The sequence below is a fragment of the Molossus molossus genome, unplaced genomic scaffold, assembly GCF_014108415.1.
Source record: "Molossus molossus isolate mMolMol1 unplaced genomic scaffold, mMolMol1.p scaffold_m16_p_10, whole genome shotgun sequence".
Taxonomy (NCBI): Eukaryota; Metazoa; Chordata; class Mammalia; order Chiroptera; family Molossidae; genus Molossus; species Molossus molossus.
In genome coordinates this window covers 84333132-84355986 of record NW_023425345.1, presented here as the reverse complement: position 1 = coordinate 84355986, position 22855 = coordinate 84333132, and the positions used below count along the sequence as shown (strand labels likewise).

Sequence of the window (22855 nt, the reverse complement as noted above, 5' to 3'; positions counted from 1 at the left end):
TGATGTTTCTCTCTCTCTTTCTCCCTCTCACTCAATCTGAAGATAAATAGAAAAATGTCCTCAGGTGAGGATAAAATAAAATAAAATAAAAAATTTATCCACAACAACGGTACCATATAGAACAGTTCTGTCACCCTAAAAATTCCTTTGTGTGACTCCTGGATGGCCATTTCCTTCATTCTCTCCTTTTTTTTTGGTATGTGCCCTTAGCGGGAACAGAACCCAGGACTCTCCGGCCTGCAGGCCGAAGCTCCAACTGCTGAGCCAAACTGACCAGGGCCCATTTTTGTTCTTTATTGATTTTAGAGAGAGAGGAAGGGAGAGGGAGAGAGAGAAACATCAATGAGAGAGAACAATGACTGGCTGCCTCCTGCATGCCCCCCACTGGAGGTCAGGCCCACAACCTGGACATGTTTCCTGAGCAGGAATTGAACCAGCAACCACTTGGTGTGTGGGTTGACACTCAACCACTGAGCCACACCAGCAGGGCTCCTCCCTTCTTTTCTAGTACTCAGCCACTGATGATCTCTTGTCTAGTCCTTGGTTATTCTTGTCCAGGTTGCCATATAAAGTAATTATATAGTTGTAGCCTTTTTGGGGTCTAGTTTCTTTAACTTAGCAATATGAGGACAGTGTTTGAAAAGTATTTCTGCTAAGCCCTAGAGCAGTGATTTTCAACTGGTGTGCCTCAAGAAATTTTAAAACATGCAATACCTGCCCGGTCGGTATGGCTCAGTGGTTGAGCATAGACCCAGGCACCAAGAGGTCGCTGGTTCCATTCCCAGTCAGGGCACATGCCCAGGTTGTGGGCTGCATCCCCAGCAGGGGGCGTGTAGGAGGCAGCTGATCAATGTTTCTCTCTCATCAATGTTTCTATCTCTCTCTCTCCCTCTCTCTCTCTCTAAAATCAATAAAAACATATTTTTTTAAAAAGAACATGTAATACCTGACTATTTGATCATGGGCACTGACTTCTTTTCCTTTAGAATGTCAAATTAAAACATGACAACAGCCACCACAACAATAGCCATCTGGTGTGAACGAATTAAAATTATACCTATTTTTTTGTGTGTGTTTTTTGGTCAGATTAGCAAAAAACATAACATTTTTTGGTGTGCCGCAGAATTTTAGTAATTAGTTCGTGTGTGCCATGAGATGAAAAGGGTTGAAAATCGCGGCCCTAGAGTACAGAGGGGTCACAGAAGTCTCAGCAGGAGAGGAGGGGGATGTGGAATGAGGACAGCTTGGGGTCGTCTTCAGCTGCTGCTCCATCAGAGTGACTGTGCTCTATCCGTGATGTCTGAGATTCCAGATGCCATTTTTGTTTTCAAAAATTTTCTACTGGGTTGAGAGTCTCTTATAAACTTTGATCATTCTGAAGTAAGGCAGTGTTCATAGTAATGGAGAGTTTGGAGCTGATGGGGAGGACATTAAAGAGGGAGAATTTTAAAAATATGAAAACCACAGTTGTCCCTCCATATCTGTGGGGTTGGAGGGGACTCGTTCTGGGACCCCCACAGATATGAAAGTCCATCAGTGCCCCAGTTCCTTGTATAAAATGGCAGAGTGTTTGCATCTCATCTATATGTGTGTCTAGGCTACAGCAGGGTATGACTACACATGACTCCATTAGCATGAATTCAGCAGAGTGCCCAGCATGTGGCCAATTCAACTATTGCTTTTGGGGGTTTTCTGGGATTTTTTTCTGAATATTTCTTCTCTATGTTTGGTTGAATCTGTGGGTGTGAAATCTGCAGACACGGAGCCCACTAGTCTGAATGTACTGAGTAAGTGTATTAAGAAAATTCCCAGGTGTTTAGCTTAAAGAATAGATATATGTGGATATTATTCCTCCAGGTAGATTCAGGAGAAGATTTGGAAGAGCTAAAATTCTGGTTTGAAATGCTCTAAGTGGAGAGATGCCCTACTCATCTGGAGCTCAGCAATTAGGTTTGGGTTAAAGGTAGCAATTGGGTAGTAAGTGGCTCATACACATGAGTAAAATGCATGGATGTGAATGAATTACCACGAGGAGAGTGTAAAAAAGGAATAAGACTAAAAACTTAGGGTGTTATTATGTGAAACACTGATATTGATTAAGTGAAATATGGAACACCACAAGGAGATAAGAAAGATCTGTATAAAATCCAGGAAAGAAGTGAATGAAGTGTTTCAAGGATTAGGGTGGCCAACAGGGTCACAGATCAAAAAAGAAAAAGTGAAAGACACCAACAGAATGCTTCCCCATGCCCCCCTTTTTTTTAAATCCTCACCTGAGGATATTTTTCTATTTATCTTCAGATAGAGTGGGAGTGAGGGAGGAAGATGGGGAGAGAGAGAAACATCAATGTAAGAGAGACACATCAATTGGTTGCTTCCTACACAACCCCAACCAGGGCCAGCGACCAAGCTGCAACCAAGGTACGTGCCCTTTACCGGAATCAAACCCATGACTCTTTGGTCCATGGGCAGACGCTCTAACCACTGAGCCAAACCGGCCAGAGTGAAATGCTCCCTTTAGATTGACTGTTAAAGGTTACTAGTGATCCTTAAAGGGCCCGCGCACGGACTTATCAGACTCTCTCCCTCTAAGCTCCGAGGGGAGGCAGCTCGAGGGGCACCAGAGGCACACAGGGAAGAACTGAGCTGTTTGGCACTGGAGCGAGCGCTGGAGAGGGGGCTTTCTCCGGGACAAACGTGCTGTCAGAGGCCTTTGTTCCTTTGGTGAGCCCTTCCCGGGGGCGGCAGACAGAAGCCATATCTGGGACTCCAGCAACCTGGCTCACACTCGTAGCCCCGCTCTGCTGACTCCCTGAGGCCCCGCCCTGCCCCACACAACTTTCAAGCTGTTGCCACTTGCTTAACCATAGGATTGGCCGGTCTTGGATCCTGCCTCAGGTTTTTCCTAAATTCTTTCAAACGAGCAGCACCGGGTCTCAGCGAGCCCCATACCTCTCATTAAGTAATACACAGAAACAAACACAGGGAGGCAGCCAAAATGAGGAGACAAAGAAACAGGTCCCAAATGAAAGAACAGAACAAAACCCCAATAAAAGAACTAAGCGAAAGGGAGATAAGCAACCTAACAGATACTGAGTTCAAAATACTGCTTATAAGGATGCTCAATGAACTTAGTGAGAACCTCAGTGAACTTAGGGAGGGCCTCAAGAGCATAAAAAAGTACCAGTTAGAAATCATGGATACACAGTTAGAATTAAAGGAGGCATTAACTGAAATAAAGAATAATTTACACAGTTTCAATAATAGAGTATGTAGATCCAAGGAGCAAACCATCGATTTGGAATATAAGGAAGCAAAAAATCCCCAATCAGAAGAGCAAAAAGAAAAAAGAATCCAAAAAAATGAGGATAGAGTAAGGAGCCTCTGGGATAACTTCAAGCGTGCCAACATTCGCATCTTGGGGGTGCCCGAAGGAGAAGAGAGAGAACAAGAAATCGAAAACCTGTTTGAAACAATAATGGCAGAAAACTTTCCTAACTTGGTGAAGGAAACAGACATACAAGTCCAGGAAGCACAGAGAGTCCCAAACAAGATGAACCCTAAGAGGCCCACACCAAGACACATCATCATCAAAATGCAAAAGGTTCAAGACAAAGAGAGAATATTAAAAGCAGCAAGAGAAAGGCAGCTAGTTACCTACAAGGGAGTACCCATTAGGCTGTCAGCTGATTTCTCAAAAGAAACTTTGCAGGCCAGAAGGGAGTGGCAAGAAATATTCAGAGTGATGAAAACCAAGAACCTACAATCAAAATTACTCTATCCTGCAAAGCTGTCATTTAGAATCGATGGACATACAAAAACTTTCCCAGACAAGAAAAAGTTAAAGGAGTTCATCACCACCAAACTGTTATTATATGAAATGATGAAGGGTCTTTTTGAAGAAAAAGATAAAATGTATGAACAAACAAAATGGCAATGAATACATATCTATCAACAATGGAATCTACAAACAAAATGAACAGGAAGAACAGAAACATTCTCATAGATACAGAGAACATTTTATTGGTTGCCAGTTGGGAAGGGGGTTGGGGGAATGGGTGAAAAAGGTGAAGGGATTAAGAAGCACAAACTCATTGCTAGACTGACAAACCTCAAAGGGAAAGGGGTTGGGGGGGTGGGAAGAAATAAACCAAAGAACTTATATGCATAACCAATGGACACAGACAATAGTGTGGGAAAAGGTGGGAGGGGGGCGCAAGTGGGGAGGAGGGGGTCAATGGGGGAAAAATGTGGAACATCTGTAATACATTTTACATCCAACAATAAAGATTTGGAAAAAAAAAAAAAAAAGGTTACTAGTGATGACAAAAAGTTCAGTGTGTCAGAAGGTAAAGGTAGCTAACGGTTAGTAGTGAAATAATATGAAGGCATATTAGAAAGCGTGGGTACCCATCAGTAGATGAGTGGATAAAAAAGCTGTGGTACATGTACACAATGGAATACTATGTAGCTGTAAGAAAGAAAGATCTCTTATCCTTTGAGACGACATGGAGGGACCTGGAGAGTATTATGCTAAGCGAAATAAGCCAAACAGAGAAAGACCAGAACCACATGATCTCAACTATTCATGGAACATAATGAACAAAATAAGCTGTCGACCAAGAGAGATCCAGAATCATGTCAATAGGGAACAGACTGACAAACCTCAGAGGGTTGGAAAGTGGGAGGGGAGGGAAGAGATAAATCAAAGAACTTATATGCATATATGCACAACCAATCAGCACGGACACCAGGCTGGGAAAGGCAGGAGGTGGGTGAGAGTGGGAAGAAGGGGGACAGTGAGAAAAAAGGGGGACATCTGTAACACTTTCAACAATAAAAAGAAAGAAAGAAAAAGAAAGAGTGGTTATAGTCTATTCTCTCTAGAAGATCGAATTAGAAAAGAAAAAGAATCAGCAGTAAAAGAAATGCGATCTGGGGAATTCACAGGATTTGTAGGCAACATTAAAGCTCTAATTTAAAACATTTAGAACATGGACTAGGTTTTCGGGTGTTTTAAAAATTATTCCATCACTTATTTCTCAAAATTGCTCTTTGGTAAGTGTCCCTCAATGTGCCTTAGTTAAATTTGTACTTGTTATAAGAGAACCAAATTACATAAAATTACATCTAGTTAGTCGCAAATCTCTGGAACTTCTGGGGTCAGGAAACATAGCAGAGAAAGGTGTTTGGGGACGTGAAAACTTAGAACTGGTCCTCCTCAGGGTGCTGAATATTAAAGACACATTTTAAAGTATCTTGGGGAGGAGTTTGTTGAATAAGACTGTTTTCATCTCAAAATAAATATCCACTAAAATAATCAAACACAAAAAATTAATTCCGGACTTTTTGGAATCAGAAAGGAAACAAAGCAAGATAAACAAATGTTAAAGCTCAGTATGGTTAACATGATCAATTCAACCATGTCAATTCAAGGACAAAAATTATATAATTGAGCCCTGGCCGGTTTGGCTCAGTGGTTAGAGCGTCAGCCTGTGGTACAGAGAGACCCAGGTTCGATTCCTGCTAAGGGCATATACCTTGGTTGCAGTTTGTCCCCGGCCCTGGTTGGGTTGTGTGGGTGGCAACCACTCAATGTGTCCCTTTCACGTCGATGTTTCTCTCTCTCTCTTTCCCTCTCCTACTCTATCTGAACAAAAAATGGAAAAATGTCCTCGGGTGAGGATAAAAAAAAAAATTATATAATTGAAGGAATGAGAGGAAGGAAAAAAAGCATTGGTTATGAATTATTTAAATGACAGCTCTGATCCCAAACACATCAAGGCATGAGGTGATCATAGCTCTGCCCCTTAGGAACTAGGACCTGGGAACTTCATCTGCTGAGGCCTCCAGTTTCTCCTCTGCAAGATGGGAATGATGACAGCAACCGACCTATGCAATGCTTATGCAGATTAAATGACATAATGAAAACGATGCTGTGAGAGCAAGTTCTGGCACAAAGCAAGTCTTCATTGAAAGGCAATGATGACCATGGTTTCATTTCTGCAGTCCAGTTCCCTAACCCACCCAACACAATATAGTGGGGAGAAACAAACCCAGGAGTTAGGAGAGCCCCTTTTCAAGCTGACATATTTTCCAACTAGCCTCAGTGAAGTCACTTTGACTGAATTTTCTCATATTTTTAGTACATCTTCAGTCCCCAAATAGTCAGCTACGTCCAGAAAGAAAAAAATATATATGTATGCTAAGTGACAAGAATCTTTCTTTCGTAAGTAAAGTTATAGTTTTAAAAGATCTCTGTAAACTATTAAGAATAAAAAAAGAAAATCAGAAAATACCATGTTTTAATTACTTAAACTTTATTTGGCATACTTAGCTTGACTCATGCAGATTTGAATCGGTTACGTGTATGGTCAAAGTTAAAATTTGTTTTGACATTTTGTTGGCTACTGTTTGAGAAGTTTTATAATAATTCTTCATAAAATCTGAAAGGAAACAATTGTTTTGGTGAAGTGCTTCATGAAATCTTAGCTTTTTTCCCCCAATAAAAATGCTATAATTCATTGATTAGGTTTCACTAAATTACTTAAACAGGTATACTTGCTTTCAGAAACACTTGAAAATAATAACTTGTTAAGAAAAAACCTAAGTGGAAAAATGATTTGGGAAAACCAACAAAATTTTGAGAACTGTCTAAAACAAGCCTAAAGTGAAATTTTTAAAATCTAAACTAAATATAGATTAGAAGCTACTAGACAATATCACAGTGTTTGGCTTGAGGTTTTTAAATATACACTGAACTAGGCTATAAAATAAGATGTGTGGGCAAACGACCATGTAATTTCCTAGATAACATTCAAAGACACATGTAATTCATATGTCAGTTCCTCTTCCGCTTTGAAGTACTTTCCATAGGACAGCAGTGAGGAATGTTATTCTTATTTGAAAAAAAAAAAAATGTAAGTATCCTAATACTACTGTTATTATTATTTTTAAACATTGACCTTTATTGTTGAAAGCATTACAGATGTCCCTCCCTGTTTCCCCCATTGACCTCCTCCATACTTTTATTATTTTTAAAGTCAAAAGTTAAGTGAAAGGCCCTGGATGGTCTGGCTCGGTGGTTAGAGCATTGGCCTTCAAACCAAAGGGTCATGGGTTCGATTTCCGGTCAAAGACACACACCTGGGTTGCAGGCTTCATCCCTGGCCCTAGTTGGAGCACATTTAGGAGGCAATCAATTGATGTGTCTTTCTCAAATAGATGTTTTTTCTCTCTTTCTCTTTCCCTTTCCCTCCCTCCCTTTCACTCTCTCTAAAATCAATGGAAAAAATATCTTCAGGTGAGGATTAACAACAACAAAAGTAAGATAAAAGGAAACATAGAAAAATGAAAGTAATCATTTTTATCATAAAACGCTTTTCTTTTGCATCATTTATAAAATTACGTTACACCTTTAAATATTTTAAAAATATATTTTTATTAATTTTTAGATAGAGAGGAAGTGAGAGGGAGAGAGACAGAAACACTGAAGAGAGAGAAACATAGATTGGCTGCCCCCGCACACTCTCCCTGGGGATCAAGCCCGAAACCTGGGCATGTACCTGACCGGGATTCGAACTGGCAACCCCTTGGTGCATGGGTCGACGCTCAACCTCTGAGCCACACTGGCTGGGCATCTTTAAATATGGTCTAATAGAGTTGGGTGGATTTTTCCCAGTGGTAACATTTCTAATTGTCTGATTTTTATGTGAGTGAAACTGTAGTAATTTATAATAAAATTTCTTTGTAAATAACTAGGGAATCACAAATATTTTATTAAGTGAGGTATACATCAATCAGTAAATGTAAAAAAATTAATTCACATCACATAAACATTTTGCTAACTTACACAGAAGAGTCTCTCTGTAGAGAGGACTGACACCAGCGTAAGTTCCTGAGGTTGTCTTGAGAATGTCAAGGTTCAAAAGAGTCATACGGCCAATAAATGGTGATATGATTTGTATACCCTTCACTTTGCTGCTATTTCACTATAGACAAACAAAATATTGATTTGTTTATGTATTTATTTATATCAAAGCATAATTTATTTACATTGAAATATTTATTTATTTATTTATTATGTGTTTCTTCATTCGGGATTTTGCTCAAATATAAGCATCTCCGAAAAGTTTTCCTTGATTGTTCTATTTAAAATAGTCCTATGATAGCCCTGGCCGGTTTGGCTCAGCGGTTAGAGCGTCAGCTGGCGAACCAGAGAGCCCCAGGTTTGGTACATGCCCTCTAAGGGCATGTACCTCAGTTGCAGTTTGTCCCCGGCTCCGGTTGTGGTTGTGTGGGTGCCAACTACTTGATGTTTCTCTCACATAGAGGTTTCTCTCTCTCTCTCTCTCTCTCTCTCTCTTCCTCTTGCTCTATCTAAAGATATATGCAAAAATGTCCTCTGGTGAGGATAAAAAAAATAAAATGAAAGTCTTATTATAGCCCTGGCCGGCGTGGCATCATGGTTAGAGTGTCGGCCCGTGGACCAATGAGAACCCCGTTCGATTCCAGTCAAGGGCATGTACCTCGGTTGCAGTTTGTCCCCAGCCCTGGTTGGGGTCGCGTGGGAGGCAACCAGTTGATGTGTCTCTCTCACATCAATGTTTCTCTCTGTCTCTCTCTCTCTCCCTCTCTACCTCCCTCCTAATCTGCCTAAAGATAAATAGAAAAAGTGTCCTCAGGTGAGGATAAAATGAATGAATGAATGAATGAATGAATGAATGAATAAATAAATAAATAAATAAATAAATAAATAAATAAATAAATAAAATTGTCCTATTATGGGCTACATCAAACTAAAAAGGTTTTGCACAGCAAAGAAAACAATCAATAAAATTAAAAGACAACCCACAATTAAAAGAGAATACATTCGCCGGTACAACTGATAAGGTGTTAATATTCAAAATTTATAAAGAACTTATAAAACTCAGCACCAAAAAACCAACTATCCAATTTAAAAAATGAGCAAAGAACCTGAATAGACACCTCTCCAAAGAGGACATGCAGATGGCCAATAGACATATGAAAAGATGCTCAATGTCATTAATCATCAGAGAAATACAAATTAAAACCACTATGAGATCTCACCTCATACCTGTCAGAATAGCTGTCATCAATAAATCAACGAATACATGGTAGGGCGGGTGTGGAGAAAAGGGAACCCTCGGGCACTGTTGATGGGAATGTAAACTGGTGCAGCCACTGTGGAAAGTGGTATGGAGTTACCTCAAAAATTAAAAATGGAATTTCCTTATGACCCAGCAATTCCACTTCTGGGAATGCATCCAAAGAAACCCGAAACACTAGTTTGAAAGAATATATGCACCCCGATGTTCATTGCAGTGTTATTTACAATAGCCAAGATTTGGAAACAGTCCAAGTATCCATCAGCAGATGAGTGGATAAAACAGCTGTGGTACATTTATACAAAGAATACTACTTGTCCATAAAAAGGAAGAAAACTGTACCCTTTGCAACAGCATGGATGGACCTGGAGAATATTGCATTAAGTGAAATAAGCCAGTCAGACAAAGACAAGCACCATATGATTTCATTCATATGTGGAATTTAATGAACAAGCAAAATAAAGACAAACTCATAGATAGAGAGCAGGCAGACAGCTCTGGTGGGGGTGGGGTTGTTGGGGCGGTGGAGGGATTGAGCAAAAAAGAAAAACAAAAGAGAAAGAACTCGTGGGCATGGACAACAGCGTGGGGACTGCAGCTGGGGATGGGTGGAGCTGGAAGAGGGAATGGGAGGGATAAATGGTGATGAGAAAAAAAGAAAAGAGTCCCATTACCTTACCTTACTTTTGTGTATAGCACTTACCGCTGTCTAATATTTTAATATATATTTATTTGTATGCTTCTCTTTTTCTTTTTCTTTAATGTAAGTTCCATTGAGAGTAAGGACTTCATTTTATTTACTAGTGAGTCTCAGAAGCTGTTAAAATGGCTGGAATACATACATATGCAATAAAACATATTTGACTAAATGAATTATCGTTTGTCTTGCCCAGTGGAGGTTAATGTTGAAGGCCAGAATATACTCACCCTCCAGCAAAATATTGTGCTTTATGTATGGTTGACTTATAATAGAAAAATAATAAATTTCATTTAAGTGCTAGAAAAATCCTTGGAGTGTTCAAGAAGATAATAAGGCATTATATAGAACATATTTAGAGTTTTCACTCCCAAAATGTCACCCATGTAATTTGGGCATGCTATGTAACATAACGTAGTATTCAAAATTGTCCCCCAACCTTAGATAAAATGGTTTTCTAAAGGATGACCTGCTATACGCAAAACTGTATATATTATTGTTATTTTCAGTGTCTCTAACTGCAGCTCCTTCTTAGTGGGATTATCTGCATCTGGTCCCTGCTCACCCCCCAACAGTACTACCACCCCAAGACCTCAGAAAGGCTGTATAATGTCCCATGAGCCAACTTGGATTATCAGTTTTCATCTCTCTACTACCCTCTTTCCAGTTTCCATTTTGTATTAAGGATCTGATCAATTCCTTATTTTACCTTACTGTCTCTAAATTAAGAGATTACCTAGATAGGTACAAAGCTCCCTTTCATGTCTTACTCTGTAATTCCATATGATCCATCTCTCGGAAATTCTGATGAGTATACCACAAGGATATATACATTTTAAAATACTTTTTAACGTCTGTTTCTCAAAATCATTTTAACTTTAAAACAGAAGTCATTTGATTATAGATTAAAACATAGTTATGATCTGTTACTAAAAGTCAATGTTTATTGACCTGCTGACAATTTCTAATTATATAATTACTTATTATAGAAAAGTTAGATTAGAATCGATGTTACAACTGGGCTGACTCTTCTAGGAATTTTTGTCTAAATTATGATATAGCATCTTATGATCTAGTATTCTGAATTTCTCTTCCAAACTGAGATCTATTTATTATAGTAGATATTTCTTTTTTTCATACTACCACATTTATCTTGTCTGTTGTTAAGGCAGAAAGTGTTTTCTCTTACAGCTAGTATTACCTGCCAATTATAAAAAGCAACTACTGATAACATATTCTGTTTTCTTCTAGTCATACAATTATAAAAAACCAAGAATATTATTAAACTCATATATATATATATATGTATATCTATATAGCTAAATTCTATTTTCTTTAGCACAGATTTTACATTTTAAAACAATATCAATCACACTTTGTCTTTTTTGCATCTATTTTAACATTAAAATTGACATATTCCCACATCATCAGTCTATTTTTTAATGTTTTTTATTTTCTAACAGTTTCTTAGATTTTTTTAGTTATCTAATTCTGGGCAACAAAAGAATTCAAAGCTTACAGCTTAAAACAACAACTATTTTAATATATCTCATGATTCTGGGTGTTGGCTGGGCCCCGCCGGGCAGCTCTGATGACCTACATCATGTTGTCTGGGGCTGCAGTCATCTGGGAGCTCTTCTGGGTCGGAGAGTCTTAGGAGCGCACCCCATGGCTAGTCATTGATGCAGGTTGTCAGGACCGTGGGCTCTCCAAAGGTCTTGACTTTCTCACGGTGCGGAGGCTGGGTTCTGAGAGTGTCCCAGTAGTGAGCATGGCCAGGGAGAGGAAGCAAAAGCTGCTACTTACTCCTTTTAAAGGCTAGACCTACATTTGGCAGAGTTGCCTCCGCTGCATTCCTCGTGATAAGTGGTAACAAGACTTAAGGGGAAGCTAAACAAACCTCACACCTCAATGCGGAGAATGCGGAATTTGGTTCCATGTTTAATTCACCAGAGTAGTTATATAATTTCTCTTAAAATATGCACCATAATTTAGTCCAAGTTAAAAATAATCTCTGCTAAAAGCCACCAACGAAAGAAGAAAGGCCATTATATCTAAGGTGGAGGCACATCCGTGCAACTTTCCTTCAGTTTAGCTTGTTTGAAGTTCACTCAGCTTCTTGATGTGTAAATTTACGTCTTTTTCCAAATGTGGGAAGTTTTCGGCCGTTATATCTTCAAATACTTTTCTGCTTTATCTTCTTTCTACTCTCCTCTGGACTCCAATGACACAAATGTTAGCTCTTTTATTTTAGTTCTTTAGGCCCCTGGGTTTCTGTATTTTTGTTGTTCAGTTTATTAGTCTATTTCCTCTGAGTTGCTCAGATGGGGTAATTTCTATCATTTTACTTTCAAGCTCACTAGTTTTTACCTCTGTCCACTCTATTCCACTGTTGAGTCATCCACTGAGATTTTTGTTATATTTTTCCATCCTCCAATTTTTATTTGGTGTCTTCTGATTTCTGTTGAGCTTTTCTGTTTTTTCACGTTTTAAGCGTGTTCACAGTGCTCACTGGAGAATCAATACAGCAAAGAATCAAAATAACAAAGTCCAGAAACCACCTTCAGAGATTATGATTTAAATGGTCTCTGACAGACAGATCCTGGACAGCAGTATTTTTTTAGAAAGCTCCTGGGTAATTCTGGTTGACCAGCAGAGTAGAGAAAACACTGACTTATATGAAACTGCTGAGGATATTAACCAAATCTTTTTTTGTATGTTCCATGAATATAATTGTGGCAAATCTTTAAAATCATTGTTTAAAATACATTTTACAGATATAATTTGACGAAAGCATGTGTGTTGAAAAGTTGGACATTTATTGCAAAATAATTTTCTCCTTTAATGTGTTCTTTGGCTCAGAAATCTATTATGATTTTATCTTTTGGCAAACAATGATTTTACTTGAAAATTTTTTTATCTCTATTGGGAGTCATAATAGGCTTTCAATGTTTTTATGTACTTCCTGAAGGTAGTGGGAGATAATGACTGTTTTGAAAATTATTACTTGATATTTAATGTCACTATTTTAACATAGCTTGAAACTTATTTATCCCAATGTGTTTGAGGATACGCTCTTGTTAAAAGTAACCTCTGTGAGCTTTGCTATGTGGTTTTAGAATGAGCATTTGTCTAAGATTATTTTTTGAAATGAAGATTCTGATTAAGTCTCCATAAAATTCAGCATGATGATTTACTGAAATCAAAACAAACAATTGGTGAGGTTACGGCACTTTTTGAAACAAACTAACTGAATGAATTGATAGGTTATTTGAATTTGTCTAAAAGTAACCTATAGATTTAAGAAGAAGTTATTGGTGATGTATAGAAATGAGATTTATATCATATTCCAAATGGCAAGGGCTTGGATTACAGTTATTGTTTCCTTTTTATTGGTATTTTTTTTCTTTTTTAAAAAATTCTCACCTGAGGACATTTTTACATTTTACCTTCAGATAGAGCAGGAAAGAGAGAGGAAGAGAGAGAGAAACATCGACGTAAGAGAGACACATCGAGTGGCTGCCACCCACACAACCCCAACCAGGGTTGGGGACAAACTGCAACAGAAGTATGTGCCCTTAGCGGGAACCAAACCCGGGACTCTCTGATCTGCAGGCCTATGTTCTAACCGCCAGGGCTGGTACTTTAAATATAACTTTATGCACATAAAATGTCAAGCATATAATAGATAATCGAAAGTAACTATTGTTGTTATTATTACATATAATTAAGTCTGGTGGTCCTAAAAATTAACTTCACACTGGGCAGTCAAACTAACTACACAAGTGATATTATGCAGCAAGTCGACAAGAAGCAAGACTACTCTCGAGCGAGCCGTCAGGACAGAAGATTGTCCAGAAAACTTCATTACCTGAACTAAAATACCAAGGGCTTGAAGCCATCTCACAGAGCTCTCCCGGAGTAGAGAGACTTCTTAACCCACGGCAGAAAGCAGCCGAGCTCAGTGGGAGAAGGGAGGTAGGACACAGGGAAAGAAAACCCTACAAGAAGCCCCTTCTCTGGCGCCAGGGGAGAACAAAGAGAGACATCGAGAGGACAAGGTGACTTAGAGAAGTGAAGGTGATATGGAGGATAACACTATCTTACCTGTTAACATCTCAGCTGTTCCCGAATTTCCTATTACAGATGAAGAAAGAGGTGGCCTTGGGTGATGCTCTTATACCACCATGGGGCTCGGACAGCTCGGACACACTTCTTGATGTTCTGTGAGATAGGAGAGAGGGAATCTTAGACTTAATTTTCCCAGGTTGCTTTCCAGACTTAAAAGACAACAAACCTCAGAGGGATGGAGGGTGGGAGGGGTGGGAAGAGATAAACCAACGAACTTATATGCGTATATGCACAATCAATTGACATGGACATTAAAGGTTGGGGAAGGCAGGAAGGGAGTGGGAATGGGAAGGAGGGGGTCAATGGAGAAAAAGGGGGACATCTATAATGCTTTCAACAACAGAAAAATCGATTTAAAGAAAAAAGGCATGGATGAGCATTGAGAGTAGAGGGCTTGCCATGGGCCTCCTGGAAGGGTCACGATGATCCCTGGCAGAAGCTGGGCGTTGAGAGTCAGAGGACAAGGGAGAGCCTCTGGGGCAGCAGCCAACAGGAATCAAGTCCGCCACGAGAATGCCGTCAGAATCTGGCCAAGGCGAAGGCACCAGCGTGAGTAACATCGCTTCCAGACACGTTGGGACCAGATGCTAGCCACGCCTGCTCCACAGCTAGTCCACCGCTCCTGGGCTGGGACATCTGTTGCTTGAATCCATATTTCTTTGTTTTCATCCTCATTATTTTCTGAAGCATAGTTGTTTACTGAAGAGGATTGCGTAGAAGGAAAGGTTTTAAGAACTTGGGCTCCTGAAAATGTCTTTATTATACACTTTTTCATCAGTTAACAGTTTTAGTTTATTTCGTTTATTTAGTTAAAATGATGACTGGACACTCTATGTACAGGGGTGAGATGTGCTGATTGTGGGGTTATGTGTGCTGTGTAGTGATTGGATGGGGACACAGAAGCTATTTTAGGACCCCCAAATTTTATAATATATAGGATTTTCCTCTTAGACTGGTCTATTTCCCTAGAAAGTACTGCTTCCATCTCTTTCTAAGGAATGTGTTTGACGGATGGCATAGGTTCGGTTGTCGGTACTCTGGAAGCTGAATATGGGGAGAGGATTAGGGTCTCGTGGTTCACTCTGTAAACTTCCAGTTAATCATCAAGTCTTCAGCATATGTCTCTAAATCTGGTGCAGTCTAATTCCATCTCTCCAGAGAACAAACTTCTTTTATACCACCAGGATACAAGAAGGTAGACACCAGCTAAAGGTAAGGGTGGAATCAGGATTCCTAACTGCTTCTTATTCTTTCTACCTCCCTGCATACCTAATGCTTCTGGTCTCTGAATATACAGGGTTCTATGACCCACAGGTGTCTGTTTTTTCTACTTTGCTTTGCTTAAACCAATTCATCCACCAGCTTCCCTTCTTCAAAAAATGTGTTAACATCTTTTTTTTTTTTTTTAATCCTCACCCGAGGACATTTTTGCATTTTTTGTTCAGACAGAGCGGGAGGGAGAGAGAGGAAGAAAGAGAGAGAAACATCGATGTGAAGGGACACATTGAGTGGCTGCCACCCGCACGACCAACCAGGGCCGGGGACAAACTGCAACCGAGGTACGTGCCCTTAGCGGGAACCGAACCCGGGTCTCTCTGTACCGCAGGCCGACGCTCTAACCGCTGAGCCAAACCGGCCAGGGCTGTTAACATCTTTTATGTGCTGTCACCTCTAATTCTTTTTGCCCCTTCCAATTTATACACTGTTGTTCATGTACAATAGTTTTGGAAGGGTGGAGGGCAAACATGAATTCACCTACAATATTTAACTAGAAATTTCCTTCTCTTTTTCTCAAACACACTAGAAGTTTGCTCACAGCAAATGGTCTTGAGCTAAAATTTCAGTATAGATCAAAGAGTAAACTTGAAAGACTAACATGACAGAAAAGGGTTAGTACTTAAGAAGTATTCCAGATAACCTGGAAGTCAAACTAAGAATAAGGCGTCATTGGAAGATTAATTATTAGTAAACGATACTACACTGATTAATGTGGGAGAGGAAAGACTTTGAAGTCAAGTAGACCTGGATTCAGTTTGGGGTCCACCACTTATTAGCTGTGTGACCTAGAAAAAGTTGCCTTGGTTTCCCCCTTTGTAGAGTGAAGACCACAAAAGCCTTCTCAATAAGGTTTTGGTGAGAACTAAGTTAAATAATAATCTAATACCACACACAATCATGGCACTCTGTGGTTGCTATGATAATGAATTGGCTACCCATCATAATATTTTGTAGTCCTGAAAAGTTCTACACTTTATAGTACCCTTATTATTGTTTTTATATAGGTTGTATACAGTACATGTAGTACACATGTTCTATAAAGTATGAGTGTGCTATATAGTGTAGTGAGCAATTTGAAGAGGTACTGGAAGAGGAGGGATACGGCAAGAAACCTAAAGCAGGATTAGAACCTAATCCCTATTCTACTCTTCCTGCCTTCCACATCGTAAAGTCATTTCATTGTGCCGGTTGCTCAAAGTTATCCACGAGGCTCTCCTATGGATGTTAAAATTTGGTCTGTGCCCGGAGATACAAAAAAGTAAAATTTGTAGCTCCAGTAAACTTCTGAGTGTCACAAGGGTTGAGATTATGAATTAACAATTTACCTGGTTTCTTCCACTGACTTCATTGTCTCCTTCTCTTTGGTCTTCTTTGGGCTTTTAGCATAAGTCTATCTTCAGAACTGCAGGTAAACTTCCACTAGAGTCCTTGGCCAGGAATAAAAATATAAAAGTTAAACCACTTTCAACCATTTCTAAGACACTCAAATTCTCTTTGACCCAGCCTCTATATTTCTTCCCCTCCCCCTCTAGATACCATCATGGAGTATTTAAAGTACTTCTCTTACTCGGAGCCTTTTTTTTCCCATTCTAGGTTGAACATGGTGACATACAAGATCAGAATGTCAGAATACTTTTCAAATAATTTATTCAGATTTTTTTTTTTTTTAGTGGGAGGAAAAGAGAAGAGCTCTGTACATGAGTGAAACTCTACCTAAATAATTTTGCATGCAAATCCAAATACATTTTATTTGGACAACTTTCAATGATTTCATTCATCCGTACTTATTCTTTTGATGCCTTCAATTAATATCCAGATTCGTAGTCTGAAAATTCCTTCTGGGCATGGAGACACATTCATTTGTCTTTTAGAAGACTGGGGAATAGATTTTTCATCTCATTATTTCATAATATACTTTATCTTCCCAGTTATTTGTAAGAAGAAAATAATTGAAAGGCGGTTACAAATAAGGGAGCATTTAAAGACTTCAAGGAAAAGGGTTAGGTTTGAGGCTGAATTTACTAACTTATTATTTATTTATTTATTTATTTTTAGATAGAGTGGAAAAGGGGGTGGGGGGAGTGTGCAAGAGACACATCAGTGTGAGAGAGATACATAGGTGGTTGCCTCCTGCTCAACCCCCAGTGGGGCCAAGGATCGAAACTGCAACCCAGATACTCGCCCTTGATTAGGAATCAAACCCATGACCCTTCCATCAGCCGGCTGATGCTCTAACTGGTGAGCCAAACAGGCCAGGGCTGAATTGACTATCTTCTTAACCCCTGAAATAGATTGAATGGCCTGAAATAGATTGAGCACTAAGTTATAATTTTTAAAATTTCATACGTAGAAATTAAGCTGCTGTCGTGTAGATTTTGGGGCCCAATTTAATCACATTAGTTCTTCGGAATAAAAACCCTTTTCTGGCTGTGATGGGGGAGAGACGCAGCGGCGGAGGGTAAGGAAGCAGCGAAGGGCTTGACCACAGGGCTGGTTTCAGAGAGGGAGGGAGGAGCACACGCCGAAGGATGTGGGTGGCCTCTGAAACTTAGAAAAGGCAAAGAAATAAACTCATGTGCAGAAACTCCAGAAAGAAACACAGCCCTGTCAACACCTTGATTTTAGCCCAGTAAGTTATGCGTCTGGCTTCTGATACACACAACTTTAAGAGAATACATTTCTGTTGTTTTATGTCATTAAGTTGTTGGTAACGTGTTAGGGCAGCAATAGAAAACTAACACACATACTTTAATAAACTGTATGGTTGATGTATTTCTTTACTGTTCCAATCGTGTTCAAACAGAAGTTACCTTGATGAAAATATTTTCCATAATAGAAATGGTAATTAAATTTTTTCAGTATTTCATATGACAACTAGTAATCAATAACTTTGTATACAAAGTCTTTACTCACAAGAAGGCAAACAACTATGTTGATGAAAAGTAATTTCTAAAATTCAAAAGAAACTTCTAGTTATAAGATATATAAGTTCTTTCAATTAAAAAAATAGGCAGAGGACCTAAATAGACATTCTACAGACAGGACATACAAATGGCCAAGAGACATGAAAAAATGCTCAACGTCACTAATCATCAGAAAGATGCAAATTAAAACAACAATGAGGTATCACCTCCCACCTGTCAGAATGGCCGCCATCAACAAATCATCAAACAACAAGTGCTGGCGGAATGCAGACTGGTGCAGCCACTATGGAAAACAATATGGTGTTAAAAATAATCTCTACTACAGCCCTGGCCGGTTTGGCTCAGCGGTTAGAGCGTCGGCCTGCAGTCCGGAGAGACCCGGGTTCGGTTCCCGCTAAGGGCATGTACCTCGGTTGCAGTTTGTCCCCGGCCCTGGTTGGCCGTGCGGGTGGCAGCCACTCGATGTGTCCCTTTCACGTGGATGTTTCTCTCTCTCTCTCTTCCTCTCTCTCCCTCCCGCTCTATCTGAACAAAAAATGGAAAAATGTCCTCAGGTGAGGATGAAAAAATAATTAAAAAAAAAAAAAAATCTCTACTAAAAGCCACCAACGAAAGGAGAAAGGCTATTATATCTAATGAAGACTTATGACACACGTTGACATCACAAGTCCAGAATGAATTGTAAAGCACTGGCCTACTGCTGCATTAAATTACTATTATAATTTTTACAGTTTAATGTATCTTAATAGCCAACTTGCAGGAACAGCACAGAAGACAGACAAAAGGAAAAATGTACTTTCTGCATGTAGGACAACTCAGAAAGTATAGTGAACGGACGGAATCCACTGCATGATAAAAATGCTACATATACCATTTAGTTGCTATCAATAAGAAATGTACATGTTTTTTTAAAAAAATCCAAATGGTGGCACCATCCAGAAAAAAATGGACAAGTTTGTTGACACCGTCATGAAGTTGAACTGCTGAAACCTGCTCACTGGAACACTTTGGCATTAATGCTTTATGTTCCCACATTTATTTATTTTTTCCCCTTTATTGGTTTTAGACGGGTAGGAAATGAGAGGGAGAGAGAGATAGAAACATCCATGAGAGAACATCAACTGGCTGCCTCCTGCACGCCCCACACTGGAGATCAGGCCCATAACCTGGCCATGTGCCCTGACTGGGAATTGAACTGGCGACCTCTTGGTGCCTGGGTCGATGCTCAACGACTGAACCACACTGGTCGATATGTCCCCACATTTATTTTAAAATATTCACACACAAATGAAAATGGAAAAATCACCAATACCTGATTTCTGTCCCTTATTTTCCACTTGCAATCATATACTTAGGTACCTGTTGACCCCATGAGGGGAAAACATCTAATGTTCAGAACTGATGATAACAGGAAGACTGAATTTTTTTTTTTTTTTTTTTAGGATGAAATGTTTCCCATCATAGTGGATTCTAAAGCACGTTCTCCACGGATGCGTCGCGCTAGCTGGTTGTGTTTTGGCGTAACTGTTACCGTTTGGCATGGAGAGCACACAGGTTTATGTCTTCAAACAGGCCAGCCAGAAGGGAAGGTTGTGAATGGGAAGTTCCCTGTACTTCTGATAATGTCTGATTTCACCAAGTGCTACAAGGACCAGGCCTGTCACGGTGAGGTTTCTTTACTCATCCAGTAGAGGGCGCACTCTTGCACGCAGCTTTGGTACCCAGTTGCTTTCCTGAGGCTTTACCACGGGTGGACTTGCTGGCAGTCTGCTTTGTAGGGGCCAGGGTTCAGAGACCTCTACACCCCGCACCCTGCTTAGTCTGAGCTCAGGAAGCTATATGTTGCCCCGGTGTTAGAGCGATGGCTGTAAGCACCTCTTTTATTTTTTTGAATAGTGTGAATGAGGCCACTCAGGCCATGAGGTGGATGATTTCAGGCATAAGGCCTCAAAGTACATCACTGGGATTTTGTGAAAATTAAAGATTTAACCTTTGCAAGGTGTTTACCATGATTTAGGATGCATTGTAGGACCTCAAGAAATGATTACTAGTATTTCTGTCATTATAAACTTCCATTGGTCTTAGGCTAAGGGGAAGGAAGTGAGCACAGGTACGAATGTGAAGCAGAGTACACCTTCTGTCTTTCACTGAGGTGGGCTACTTCTCAAAAGAAACATATAATTAATTTATCTCCCTGAAATGTTGTCACAATTTACTAATTAATACTATAAAGTGTTTTGTAACTATCACGTGAAATAAAAATGCTAAATACTGTGTAAAACCAAAACCAAAACCAAAAAGATATATAAGTTCTTGCCCTGGCCAGTTTTGCTCAGCGGTTAGAGCATTGGCCTGCTGACCAAAGAGTCGCGGGTTCAATTCTGGTCAAGGGCATGTACCTCAGTTGCTGTTTGGTTCCTGGCCCTGGTCCGGGGGAGGCAATCAATCAATGTGTCTCTTTCACATCTCTCTCTCTCTCTCTCTCTCTCTCTCTCTCTCTCTCTCTCCCCCCCCCCCTACTCTGTCGAAAAATAGATGGAAAAACATCCTCAGGTGAGGAGTAAAAAAAAGATATATAAATTCTGAGGATGTAACGTACAGCATGGTGACTATAGTTAACAACATTGTGCTGTATATTTGAAAGTTGCTAAAAGAGTAGATCTTGAAAGTTCTTATTACAAAAAAATTGCAGCTATGCAAAGTGATGGATGTTAACTAAACTTATTGTGGCAATTATTTTGCAATATGTACATATATCAAATTATTATGTTGTATACCTTAAACTAATACAATATCATATGACAATTATATTTCAATAAAACTAGAAAAAATATTAAAAATCTAAAATAAAGTGCTTTCATAATACCAAAGACTTAAACTTATATAATGCTTTGTTGATGTTAATCCTCACCCAAAGATACTTTTCCATTGACCAGGGCCAGGGATCGAACCTGCAACCCAGGTCCATGCCCTTGACCAGGAATCAAACCAGCAACTCTTTAGTCCATGGGCTGATATTCTAACCACTGAGACAAACCAGCCAGGGCAACTTAATAATTTTAAAAGTGATACTCAATATCTCTTGTCACAAACAAGCCACCAAATCAATTTCTTCTTCTAGGTCTCAATGACTATACTACTCATAGCGAAGTCCCAAGTGATGAAACATTCTTAGCAAGGCTTTAGGAAAGTGATTTCATTAAAGCTGTTTGCAACATGTACTGAACATACTTCAATCCCAGGACTCTTGTGGGTGAAGAAAACCAAATATCAAGATTCACAAACAGATGTTGAAAAAAAATGGATCAACATTTGGAAATTTGTATCATGGGAAGAGGCAGTGGAGTCAAAACAAAGGAATAAAATATTAATCTTCTGGGAATGTTTGCTTCCTGGAAACTAAAGGCAACTTTCCTAAAGTAAGAAATGTGAACTAAAACAAAAAACCCTGCCTGGCCAGTGTGGCTTAGAGGTTGAGTGTCATCCATGCACCAAGAGGTCACTGGTTCAATTGCCAGTCAGGTCACATGCCTGGGTTTCAGGCTCAATCCCCAGTGTGGGGCATGCAAGAGGCGGCCAATTGATGTTTCTCTCTCATAGATGTTTCTTTCTCTCTCCCCCTCTCCCTTCCTCTCCACCTAAAAAATTCAATAAAAATATATAAAAACAAAAGACCCAACATCCTCAAAATGAAACCCTGATAACATAGAATAAACTGGATATTTTCTATAATATGATCATTGTTAACATACCTGATTACAACTTCAGAATAAAGCACCAAGCATTTTTGGATCTCCACTGTGTAGAGCATTCTGTTAGGGATTGTGAGATGATTCAGAAAATCTAGTCTCTGACATTAAGAAGTTTATTCTCCGAGGAGTCAAGATAAGCACAAGTGAAGTGATGCAGAATTACCACATGACAATTATCAAGAAGTGCACAATTTTAAATGACGCTGAAGACTGATAGGAGTAAAATGTGATTAGTCAGGGAAGACAAGACATGGGCAGCCATACCCAGAAATCAGTTGAGTTACCAGATGCATAATGCCAAAGAAGATGTGCTGAGGAAGTCACTTTTAGAGAAAAAATATGTCCCCTAACAGCCTTCCATGATGACTTAAAGTTTCACCATGAATCCAACCATTAACTCTTCATTTAACCAGAGTATATTTTCTGAACACCACACACCAAGGTGCACAGGTACCAGTATAAGTGTAAACTTACTTCATCCTTTTCTTCAGTTTTGGGCCACTTTAAACATGATTGATCTCTAGAGGACATAACATAGAAAGTCATAATGAGATGCTAACATGTCATTATGATCCACACCCTCTTTTCCAAGTTAACGGAAGAATTAAAATTGCCTTTTAGCTATGTTCCAACTATCCATTGTCTACACTTGTCTACCAGAGCAACTTTCTAAAATTATAATTCTCATCATTTTCTCATATTTACAATTCGCAAATCAAAATTTACCTGTGCAGTGGCCTAGTTGTTTAGGTCCTGAAAAGAATAGCTCAGGTTAAACTATGAAAAACTGAGGCAGAGATGGCAGGCATTCAGGAAATGCTAGAGCTTGACCACTCGTAGGAATTCTACAGGTCCTGGTAAAAGACCCAAATGAGAGATAGTAGGTGATGACACAATGGAGAATGAATGAATGTGTATATTTTAAAAGGTATTGCTTTCTGGAAA

The 22855-nt window shown here is 39.4% G+C and overlaps 1 long non-coding RNA gene across 1 annotated transcript; it reads right to left on the bottom strand.

Moving 5' to 3' along the window:
* Positions 1-14360: 14360 nt before the first annotated feature.
* Positions 14361-22436, bottom strand: LOC118624593. The gene is made up of 3 exons (XR_004958398.1): positions 22385-22436; positions 16560-16661; positions 14361-14655 (listed from the first exon to the last, which is right to left on the bottom strand). It is a non-coding gene; the product is annotated as an uncharacterized LOC118624593 (long non-coding RNA).
* Between the last annotated feature and the right edge of the window lie 419 nt (positions 22437-22855).